This window comes from Rhipicephalus microplus, chromosome 2, assembly GCF_043290135.1.
Source record: "Rhipicephalus microplus isolate Deutch F79 chromosome 2, USDA_Rmic, whole genome shotgun sequence".
Taxonomy (NCBI): domain Eukaryota; kingdom Metazoa; phylum Arthropoda; class Arachnida; order Ixodida; family Ixodidae; genus Rhipicephalus; species Rhipicephalus microplus.
In genome coordinates this window covers 124,223,869-124,236,635 of record NC_134701.1, presented here as the reverse complement: position 1 = coordinate 124,236,635, position 12,767 = coordinate 124,223,869, and the positions used below count along the sequence as shown (strand labels likewise).

Genomic DNA, 12,767 nt, shown 5'->3' with positions numbered 1-12,767 from the left:
GACGTTGGTTCCATTTTCTGTACACCATTGATTGTCAGAAGAAAGGAAGCCATTATAACTTTTATTTTCCAATCACTGGGCCCTAAACACCTACTTTGATGCCACGTTAATTAATCCAAAAATGCTTGTACCAGTGGCTCAATTTTTTTTGCTTGTGGTCTTCTGAGGTCCTAACTACGAGAAAAACGCGCACAAAAAGTTTATCCTTCCAAAATAAATTCAGAGCTGAAAGGGTTAAACTCGATCCTGCAAGTGGTGATCTGACTACTTTCATTACGCACGACGGGCTTTTTCGCTTCAAAATAGTATGCTTCGGCTTGGCTTCAGCGCCGTCGGCGTTGCAGAAAATGATGTATCTCATACAGAAAGGGTGCAAAGGTGTACTTTTTTTACATAGACGACATCATCGTCTATGGCCGTTCTCTAGAAGACCATCTTGCAAACCTTCGCAACGTTTTGCAGCGACTTTCTAAAGCAGGCCCGAGACTAAATCACAAGTGCGATTTCGACGTCACGAAGCTCACGTTCCTGGGACATGTTGTGAATGGCAAAGGACTCTTTCCGCTAACGTCATCTATCCAAGCGATGAAAGAAGCTCTGGTGCCTTCAAACATAAATTAACTTTGTTCCCTGCTTGGCCTGGCGGGATTTCACACAAAGTTCGTTACCCAGTTTTCGGATGCTATGGAACCTCTACGGGCATTGCTCCGAGGCAACGAACCATTTGCTTGGATGTCAGCTGCCGAAGAAAGTTTCGTTCATTTGAAATAGCTGCTGACAACTTGCAAGGTTCTACATTGCTTTGATGCGAACTTTCACGTCATCGTCACGACCGAGGCCTTGGGATATGGGCTAGGCTCTGTGATACAACAAGAAAGCGAATGAAGTCTACAGACGGTTGCCTTTGCCTCCCGGACCTTGAGCCCACAAAAACATATTCTACAGGCGAACTCGAATACTTAGCTTGTGCTTGGGCTAGTGAACACTGGCACGCGTACTTCTAGGGGTCGCCCCTTCGTTTTGCGAATTTGGCACTATGGTCAGTTTTGCGAACTGACCATAGTGCCCTTGTTACCTTGTTGTCTACTGAGGGTGTTACGAACTCGCTTAAGCATTCTTGGATTACCCGATTCTTCATTTCACGAAAATCCAGCACAGTCGATAAAACGGCTGCGTCAGCGTGTCCAACAAAAGCAAGCTTTTTCCAAACTTTACACTGACTGTCGCCGTGGAGCTCGGACCAGAAACTTTTCCGTCGGTGACTACGTTTGTGGGAGAAAGCCATCTGCTCATGAAAAAATATTCTCGCATTTTTCGGAACCGAAGAAAATCTTTAAGTAACGAGGGCCAGCCTCGTTTCTTTTGGAAGACGGCCGCGTATGGAACTCTTCCAAGTTTCACGCAGTACACGCAGAAGCCGCGGAGAAGCTGACAAGTAGTCGACCTGGAATTCTAAATTGAAATCTGCCCTCATAGGATGAACCTTTTCAAGGTAGCGCACCTGCGAGTGAACAACACGGCGACTGTCCACCTACGCCACGGCAAGGAACCCAAACAAACGAACCATATTCACTGCAGTTGGAACCATCTTCACTGCCGTTAGAACCATGATGGTGGTGATGATGATGATGACATTCGGGGGTTTAACGTCCCAAAACCACCATATGAATATGAGAGACGTCGTAGAGGAGGGCTCCAGAAATTTCGACCACCTGGGGTTCCTTAACGTCGTCCCAAATTTGAACGCACGGGCGTACAACATTTCCGCCTCCATCGGAAATGCAGCCGCCACAGTCAGAATTTGATCCCATGACCTGCGGGTCAGCAGCCGAGTACCTTAGCCACTAGACCGCCACGGCGGAGTGCCGTTGGAACCATCTTCACTGCAGAACAAAATGTCCGGCCAGCCATCATGGAAGAGCCAACGAGGAAAAAAATGCTCCATTGAAGTACTATGAGCTACGCAAGCTATAGTTTTTTTTAATCAGCCGGGTAAGTGTTGTACATATGAAGGAAGACTACGATGAGCGCGTGGTATCGGGAAATAAAGAAGATAACGTTGAGGCATCGGATCCATCGTTCCTGTATACCTTCAATACAAAACTTATTAAATATGTTTGTGAGCTATACATAGCATGACCGGTTCAAGGCATTGTTCTCATGAGGCATCCCATGCGTTCACCTTGCTTTACAACATCACCGCGAAACAAAAATTCTATTTGATAATTGTCGCCAAGATTTGAGTAATTTTTAAGAGCGGTGTCGACGTAATTTCAAAATCTGGGCAGCAAAGTACCTTCAGAAATGACCCGTATATGTGATATGGGGCAATTTTTTCTCAAATAGCTCCACCCCTCCCTCCATCCTCAGGAAATATTCATCTTCGAATGATGAATTTCAGCGCACGTGGCATGCGTCTGTGTTTGTCTCAATGTACATAGCGCCCGGCATGGTTTGCTTGAGCAAGCGGAATGAGCTCATGACTGCAAAAAGGTTTGACACAACCGTCATTTCATATACTGCATACAAAAGTAGATGAATAAAACTCTAAATCAGTCTCAAAAAATAAAAATAACTAAAGCGTCACTGATCTGCCGAAACGACATCTCACATAAGTTTTGCTTCCCAATTGCAACGAGTGGCCGATGGACCGTCTCGACGAAGACTTTGTAGCCCACTAAGAAGTCCCTAAAGCGTTCACAAGCAAACGTTGCAGCAAGCGTCGCATTCTCAGTCTGGGCGTACTTGACCTCGGTGCTACAAATCACTCTGCGATCGCCGAGGCGAGCAGACGTGTTCGCATCGGCTCAGTCATTGCTAATCAATTACGCAGGGCTATAGTTACCTCGGACCAAAGTCACGCTTTTTGTGTCAAACTTCGGGACTTCGTCTACCACCGCCGTGCGAAGGACTGCGAGGCCTAGGCATGCTCCGCGTGCGCTGGGCCTAACACCGGCCGCCGCCTGCCGTACTCTTCGGTGGCAGCCACTCGTCAGCTCTGAGATGGAGGCATCCGCTCGGACACCAGTGATTGTTGACAACCAAATGTGCATTCAAAATCAAGGAGAAGAGATAACCCCAGAGGGATACCACAACGAAGCCGGATGGACACTCGTGGGGAAGCGTATGTCGAGACTGCGCCGGCGGGGCCCCACCAGGGGCGTTTCCAACGGACCCGATGTAAGTCAGGCAAGCCCGAAATCTAAATTGAAGAAGAACGTGAGAGCCTCGGTCATCAAGGCCGCACGCATGCCAGCCATGCCGTTGGAAGAGAGCAAGATAAATGTCAGACCCAGAGGGGGACTGGACATCGTTAAGATCGGTACCACCACCGTCGCCATGGCTATACTCACCGCGGCCAAGATTATGAATGAGAAGACCACTGCCGACACCATCTGCCCCAACACGCAACAAAATATTATGGTCGTCAGTACACCAAACGAAGACAACGCGGCAAGGTATGCTAAGATCAAGGAAATCTCTATTCAAGGAAAATCCTACTAAGTCGGTGCATATCACACGGCACCTCACGGCACCGTGAAGGGCGTCATCAGAGGCATACTTGTGGAAGCGAACGCTGAAGAGCTAGATAGTATATTGTTAACGAGAGGAACCCGCTAGCGGCTGGCGCAAAGATGATCGGCAGCAAGACCAGCGCGATCGTGGTGTTTCAAGCCCCCAGAGTACCAAACTTCGTCGGTACTTTGGGTACTGATGAAGGTACCGACGTTGGTACTTTGGGTACCTACAATTAAGACATTCCTAGCCTGCGGGCTTGCGAAGCCCAATGACGACTATAGATGTACCCCAAAATGTAAGCTGTGTGGGGGTAAAACTCGACTGGAGATCGAACATGCAAGGCAAAATACAAGATGCCCTACGTTGTGCGCAGGCGACAATGAATGCGACGACAGGCCAAACGCCAGCCGCCGTCGGAAAACAATTTTCTGCCGCTCGAAAAGCCGCCAGTTGCGTGAAAGTCAAGGACCCCATCGAAAAATTGCGCGCCAAAATCTAGAGACAGCAGCGAGAAAAGTCTCAACAAGAAAAGGTTAGCATAACGTGAGCGAGGGGACTGGCCGACTGGCCCGATGCAGCAAAAGACAACAATACAAGGAGCGGGCGGAAAAATCACCGAAGCCAGGAAGAAAAACGATATGGACAAGATGAGACAATTGAGTCAACGAGACCCTAAGCAAGAGAACGCGGAGCTGCGAACCACAATAAACAACCTCAAAAAAGAGATCGCTGAAATCTGTAAGCTGCTACTATCCAACAACGAGCCTCCACAGAGACCCATGCCAAGCACAAGCAAGACCGAGAAAATTATCATGAAGAGCCAGGAGATAGCCCTAGAGGAACCAGTACTGAGTAAGCGAGCGTTCGAGGCCAAGCGCAAGCAAAAACGCCAGGCCTGCGCGTAAGGCGCTGCACAGTCACAGCGAAAGCTAGAAGAAGAGTGGCCTTTAAGAGCTTTTTCTAAGCACACATTGGGTAACCACGGCAAGCACACTTCCTTGATATCCACTATGGCATTATAATAAATTTTTTGGTAGTAGGCTGGCATTCGCTGTACTATTTTTCGTTATTCTTCTGAGAAGTGTGGTATACGCTGAACACTTGCAAGAAATCTTGTGTGAATTGTTCATGCAGTGGCTGACGACGATTTGAAATTATGCCTGAAGTGGGTATGCCCAACAGTTAACAGGTCAACAATAACAAGCTTTTGTAATGGGCTGGAGCATTGTACGACCCATTCGTTACGCTATTTGCATTGTGCGACGACAAGTTGGTCTTTTGCTGTTTTAAAACGCTCTATTTGTCATATTGACGCGATTGCTTTCCCGACATCAAGCCTGCCTAAGGCAAGCTTGCAAAAACTCTCAAGCACTGGCGTAGCGCAGTGGTAGAATACTGGGCTGGCACCCAGCCAACCAGGGTTCGAGCCCCAATGTGTCATTCGTGCCAGATTTTTTTCTAATTTCGTGAAATGTGGATACGGACAGCGGCGGTGGCGGTGGCAGCGGCGGCGGACAACTACGGTGGCGTGTGACCCGAGTTGCACTCTCATAACAGCTTTCACTCTAAAAGAAAACGAACGCAAGGACGATTTAGAAGCGAAATTCCTAGAGATTAACCAAAATTAACAGATAATCGTGGCGAACATCGGAGATATAACTGCATAGAAACAAACAGTGGATGCCTACAAAGCAGAGAACACGAACAGATATGCCTACATCGAAAAGACCCTGCAGCCGATCGTGAGCCACCTGACGTCTGCGCCCCTCTTCTCACTACAGCCACCGAACCAAGAAACCCCATACACGCCAACGCAATCATCGGCTCCAGCACATGAGCAACAGGCGTAACAGTGCGGTAGTGGAACTTTCGTGGCTTAGAGAGGAAAAGTCAGTCATCCAGCAGCCCATCACACGCACCGCGCGTAAGCCGGGTGGGATACTACTACAAGAGACACTCACCGACACACCGACACTCCCCGGCTACAGAGTGCACAAGGGCCCGCCTGATGGCAGAGACCTGTGCCCCTTGATCGGGAAGAAACTCACGTTCGTTGAACACGAGCTGCACAACACTATCAAGGTTGAGCGCACTCTCACCGAAGTCATCCCGGGCACGAAGAGAAAGGGAAGCCTGCTTCTGCTCAACGTCTACAGCAACCTATCGAAAAGAAAGCAGAAATTCAAGACATTGTTTGAAAGAGCAAGCACCGCAGCAGGTTGCAACACGCTGATTGCGCGCGGTAATTTCAACACAATGAACCCAGCCTGGGGCTACAACAAGTACACCGCATAGGGCCGCGGCCTGTACAAAGACGCCACAGAACTTTACGCTCATCACAGATCGGACGCATCCGACGAGAATCGGCAACTCAGTGTCCCGCGACACCACTCCGGACCTCACGTTCGTCAAGAACGATGTTTGTGGTGCGATCACTTGGAAAAGTACGAGGACCGACTTCAATAGCGACCCCACCATTGTGGAAATCGGCATACCGAAATACAACAGCAACATAACACACAAATAAATAGACTGGGATGCCTTCCGAGACACCACAAACCAGGAGAGAGACGATGACGACGAGATCGAAGACATCAACTCATGGACGGCCGGAATCGCCAAGAGCGTACGCTAAGCGACCAAAGTAATTGAAACGAACGTGGAGGTCGACAAAGTAGACAGCCGGCTAGCGCATCTCATCGAAGCAAAACAGTCGATACTCAATCGCTAGAAAAAGCAATGGCTAAACCACAGGCTGAGAAAGAAAGTAGCAGAGCTCAACTGTTCGATCGAAGATCCCTGCCGAGCGCTATGTGCGCAACAGTAGAACGAGATCTGCAACGCAGCAGATGAACATGTGCACAACGGGAAGAAGGGGAACCTGCTGTGACACCTACTAGACGAAACCAAGACCAAGTCGCACTAAATGGGCAGGCTCACCAAGCTTATACATCGTGTGGTCTCGGTACACGGTGCTGATGAAGTCACCAGGCGCATCAACAACACCTGCCAACTACACCCACGGAGCGACACGCGCCATACGGCGGCCTACCCAACGTGAAGCTCTATCGTTATATCGACGTCGATGAGGTCTGCGCGGCTCTGCATGACCTCTACAGCTGGTCGGCGGCTGGCTCAGACCACGTCACGAACAAGGCGCTTAAGAACCTAGGCGATGACTCGATTGAGAACCTAGCAAAACACTTCAACCATTGCTGGAGAGAGGATGCGCTGCCGAAGCAGTGGAAGACAGCCAAGACCATTCTGATTCCTTAGCCGGAGAATCCAACAGATGCGGACAACCTCCGGCCCATCTCGCTCACATCCTGCTTGGGCAGGGTGCTGGAGCACGTCGTTCTTAACTGGTGGCAAGACTACCTGGAAAGGGAAGAGATGTACCAGGCAACGGTAATCGGCTTCAGACAGCACCTGTGCACGCAGAACGCGATGCTGCAGCTCAAATACGAAATCATCGACGGGGGTGGCAGCGCCCCCGATAGCAAGACAATCTGGGGCTCGACCCGCACGAATGCAACAAAATCAATGCCGTAACCACAAGAGCGTGCAAGACGGCACTGGGACTATTCGAGTCCACGAGCACGACCCGCCTCTTACAGCTTGGGATACACAACACGCTCGAGAAAATAAATAGCCGAAGTGCAACGAACCGCTCAACTGGAGCGGCTGTCTGCGACCAAAGCCGGGAGGACGATCCTGGAGGATCGTGGTATAGGATGCTCGAACAAAGCAGAAATGAAGCTCCCCGTTCCCTAAGTAGTCCGACGCCAGATTAGAACGAACCCCATTCCGAAGAACATGAATCCTGAACATTAATCTCGCTCTTTGTTCCCAACAAGGGAAGAAGGGCGGTGATAGCCAAGGCTATCATCGACCTGCACGCCAACGACGCACGCGCGAGGTACGTGGACGCGGCTGAATATTAACAAAACACATTCGCAGCGGTCGTCATCGAGGCGTCGACCGGCGCAACAAGGACGGTATCGAGCGTGAAAAATTCCAGAGCGGAACAAGCGGAGGAGGAGGCCACTGCCCTGGCCATCGCCGCCGACACTGCCTTCGACACGGTGCTCAGTGGCTCTAGACAGCCGGTGCGAAACTTCGCGAATGACCAAATCTGTAGAGAGGCCAAGCGTATATTGCGTGCGGCCAAAGAAAAAAAAATTGGCAGCATATCCATGGAGTGAATGATGGAGAGTGGGGCGAAGCATTCGTCTGTCCATTCGTTCTTGCTTCTGTCAATCCATGCGTCCGTCTGTGTGACTGTCCATGCGTCCATCCACCCGTCCGTGCGTGCGTCTTTTCGTGTGTCCGTCCCTGTGATCCTCCATGCATCCACCCCTGCGTCAATTCATGCGTCCATCCATGCATCTCTCTGTGTGTCCGTTTGTCCATCTATTCAACACTCCAAGTACCACCATCTCGCATCTTTTCATATAGAAGCACCACCATGCAGCGGACATTCCAAGGACTAAACGAGAAGTGGCACATGCACACTTTCTTTCGGCTTGCGCTCCGGGTCTACTTTCTACCTTTAAGCACCTCGAGTTCGTGGTATATACTAGTTAACTGTATTCATGGCACTGCGGCCCAACGCTCGCTAAACTTTTCTAAAACCAAGGAGGTTACGCCCAGCGAGTATAATGTAGCAAGCCTTTCTTGTCAGATAGTGCTACATGTACATGCCAATGGCGGCTATGGAAAATTAGAGACAGGAGAATTCGGATTTGGCACACGCACACTTTCTTACGACATGCGCTTCGTGTCTACTTCCCACCTTTAACCACCTCGGGTTCATGGTATATACTTGTTCACTGTATTCAATGCACTGCGGCTAAATGGTGGCTAAACTTTTTTAAAACTAAGGAGGTTACAACCAGCCAGTATAACGTAGCAACCCTTTCTTGTCAGATAGTGCTCAATGTACATGCCCATGGCTGCTAATTGGGAATGAGAGACAGGAGCCTTCGCCCTATAGTAACGTGCACGCGGCGAATTTTTTTTATTGTTCAACAACGCACAGAAGAAATCTCCCACCGGAACCGCCTTGGAGGTCAAAATGTAACACTTGATACACACTACTACTACGACTCCGAGGGACGAAGGGGTGCCGCTATAAGGAGCTTCGCCCCTAAAATAAAAATTAGGTGGTTCCCGGCGCACGCGGGACATGTCGGAATGCAATTGTGAAAGCCACAACGAGACGGCACGCGCAGCGGCGCGAGCGTTAACCAACCACGCCCCAGCGACAAACTGCCCAACGTGGTTCGAAGCCAAGGACCACATGGCGGACTATCACGACATTACGAAGTCCTATTACCTGGCTCGAAGAACTTTCCCATTCGCGCACCCGCGGCTGGATCGAGTGGAGGTGGTACTACTGCTAGCTCCAGACAGGATCGCTACTGAGCCCTGCACTGAAGCACCGCATGTACCCCGAGACATACACGACCGGCAAGTGCAAGATCTGCCGGAGCGAGACGGTGGATCACACGCACATCTTGTGGGACTGTATGAAACACCCAGAAAAAGCAAGATGAAGAACAATATCCTGTCGCGGCTCGAGGAAGCCGCGAAGAGCTACGAGCAGGAAGAACACCTCTGGGCCGTCCAGCAGGTCCTCGGGGCACTCGAAAGGCAGGGGCCCTGCGAGCCGGCAACGGCTTCTCGTGGACAAAAAACCGCTAAAACAGGTGATGGTAGCATATTCAATAAATTTCTCGATTCGGCATCATGTGGAGCCTCCCATACAAACGCAATTTCCCTCTTTATCAAGGACCTCAAAGCCTCTGTTTTCTTCTGGAAATTCGGAAGAAATTTTTTAAAATAGTCTACTACTCCCGGTACTTCCTGCTTGCACGAAGTACAGGCATGCTGCTAATACAGCTGGTAAGGTCATGGTCTGGTTTAATGCCATCATTGCTTATGCGGTCACCCAGAAAATTCACTTTCTGTGTAGCTAATACCCATTTCTCCTTGTTTAAAGGGCCACTCACTAGGTTTGACAATTTCGAGCTGACAAGCGCAATGTGTAGACAAGGCATTCATGATCACGTCTGGCAAAACTTGCAACGCTATGCGCCGCGGAATTGGGTCAAATTTCAAAATGAACGCTGCTCGCCCCTTCCTTTTGCGGGCGCGCGCCTAGAGAACGAGGGCATGACGCGCGCGTATGAATGGCCCTACGTACACGGCAATGAAGTGACTTTGGTCCTCTACGTAGACGATTAGGCTCTGGCGTTGCCAACAGTGGCACGTGACATGGCGAAAATTGTTTAACAAAACATGCGTACATTATGTATTTGTTGCTTGAAGAGATCAATAAATCTCTAGATAAATAATGAGACGCATTGAGAGAATGTGAGCGTTCTTTTTTTCATTTTTTTCTCCGTGAAGACGTGGGGAGAACTCACCGAAGCACACTTCATCAACCAGGTCGAGAGACCCAAGCTGTCACTCACAGGGCAAGCCGTCCTTCGACGCACAGGATACCAGACCACCCTAGAACCCAACGAAGAACGCAAAGGCAAAAAACCGTCACAGCTGCGAGAAAGCCTTGAAATTCAGCAGATCCCTCGAAACATGCACCCTCAATATCACCGAGAGAGACGGCTCGCCAGGATTAAAATGATCCGGAAAAAGCATGGCAATTACCCACAGGCGCGATACGTGGACGCAGCCAAATATCCGGGACGTAATGCCTTCGCGATTACCGTCGCAGATTACAAGGACGCGGTACTGGCATCGGCAACTATCCTCGCCAAACGTGTGGCAACAGCTGCAGAGGCTGCTATAGCACTCGCCACCCAGACGAGTGAGGATCCCATCGTGGTCTTTACCGACTCGCAAACAGCGGCACGGAACTACCTGAAAGGCAGGGTCTCCATGGTGGTGATTAGGCTACTGAAGCGCATGGACAATGCTCCTCCCTACACATCCACCGTGTGGATTCCGGGTCATGAAGGTCTCGAGGGAAATGAAGCGGCACACACCGCAGCCCGCGAATGCGTCAACCGGGCATTCCCATACGAGATCCGAGGCACCTCCCACTCAACAACAGAATCGGAGGCAAGAGAAGCCATACCACTAACGTACCATGCATTACTGCAACATTATTGGCTCAAAGAGACGAAGGGACTGACTATAGGCGTCTTCAAAGCAACACGTTCACCCACGGCGTACTATTGCACCATATAAGGCCAACGTTGCACAGCTACATCTGCCCTCACTGCAATGTGGCAGACACTCTGGCGCATCTCCTACTGCAGTGCAAAGTAAGCGTCCCAAGACTACGAGCAGCAGCACCAGATGCGGACCAAACCTCCTCAGTGAAGCGTGGGAGGCTGCGATCTCCCAGCCGGACCTGGTTGAGCAGCGTCAACTCGTCGCTCGTGCTCGGTGGGCTGTCCAAGCCAGAGGGTTCCTGGAATAAGGGACCTTCCCACCTACACTCACAAGCTTCATTCAAAAATTGTTTTCTCTCTCTCTCTTTCTCCGTGAATTGCAACGAGATGTGGGGCTAATGTGCTGGCGTTTCACATGCGTTCGTGACCCCATGGAACGCTCCTATGTGTTCGCGCATTCATTGTGCTCATCTATTTTACTGCGTATAAGCCAGCGTTTCCAAACCATCCCGCAGAAACAGGCAGTAGAATTCAAAACAACACTGGTTAACAAAAAAAGGGCAGATCTCATGTATAGTATTCAATACCGTACTTACGAATGACTAAACACGAAGAGCACAGAGTCGATGCTATTCTTAAGAAAGTAATTAAGTGCGCACTTGATTTACCCATCAGCACTTCAAATCAGACACTCTCTGCATTGGGAGTCTTTAACTCTATACAAGAGCTCCAAGAAGCCGACCTTACAAATCAATATACGCATCTTACGCAGACGCCCCCCGGGCGGCGCCTACTGGACCACCTCTTGATCCGGCACGAATGCGAAATCGAAAACGCGGAGTGTATCACTGAACTTTGGAGAACAAAACTCTGGGTGTCCCCGCTTCCCCGCAATATGACCAGGGAGGCGCACCAGGGTAGAAGGCAAGCACGCGCTGAGGCGCTTGAACAACGGCTTGGCTCCCGTAATGGGTTCTATTACGTAGATGTGGTCGGGCCGTCACCAAGGGGATACTACACGGCGGCGGTAATTCATCAAGGAACGCAGGTGGACGGTCTCACTTTCAAAGCCACAAGCTCAATTAAGGCGGAGGAGGTGGCCATTGCACTGGCAGTATCTCATCCAAACTCAAAACAAATAGTTACAGACTCTTGAAGAGCCTGCGAGAGCTATCTTGCAGGAGAAATCTCTTCATTGGCTAATAGACTTTTAAAATTCAGCACCACAAACCGCGATCCTACCCCAAAACGTCTTATATAGACTCCGGGACATCAGAGTCTAAAGGGTAATGAGGCTGCACATGCAGCGGCCCGCGTGCTTACTTCCCGGGAAACTCGCCGTTCTTCTGATAGACCTGAACGTCCCACACCTTTAACATGGTTTCGAGAAATCAAAGAATACTACATTGAGTAACGCCGCTTGTATCCCGCACCAGCGAAGGGACTCTCGAAAACGGAGAAGCGCGTCCTGCGGCGCCTACAGACAAACACGCTGCTCTGTCCAGCCATACTCAAATATTACGACGCAAAAATAAGCGGGCAGTGCCAATACTGTAGAGAAGTGGCCAACACTTACCATATGGTCTGGGCCTGCCGTCTGAACCAAAAATTAACCCCCTTTCCCAACCCCACCAAAGAGGACTGAGAGACGACACTACTCAATAGCTCAACACTAGAGGAACAGCGAACTATAGTTTAGCGGGCTCGGGTGGCGGCCTCGACTAATGACGTCCCGGGCTAGGGATGTCAACCAGCCCGGTGGGGATAAGGGATATCTGGCACAGCCAGCATCAATAAAGGTTTTTTCCTCCTCCTCACGTACAGTGGGAATCGATGATATGCGAACCATGAATTGTAAATGCTGATTCGTCACTTTAAAATCAGCGCAATGTTACGAGGCGAAGGTTAAGGATGCGGTACATGACTTCCGTGTCATGATTATAATGTTTGGATGTGTCGTTTACCTTTGTCATCTATTAACGCCACGTGATAGCGAACTAGTATATATAGAGCTTGCGAAAGAGCCGCGAGCACGCTATCAGCGTGGTATGTTGTAATGTTCTTACATAACACGCGTCGTGACAGAGAGACGCCGGACGCCCTGAA

At 50.1% G+C, this 12,767-nt stretch overlaps 1 protein-coding gene and 1 pseudogene across 1 annotated transcript in view; both read left to right on the top strand.

Annotated features, from left to right (window-relative positions):
• Positions 1–12,767, top strand: part of LOC142785977 (uncharacterized) — a 71,763-nt gene that overhangs the window by 23,759 nt on the left and 35,237 nt on the right. The window lies entirely within an intron of this gene.
• On the top strand, positions 3,046–4,424 carry LOC119169765 (uncharacterized; annotated as a pseudogene).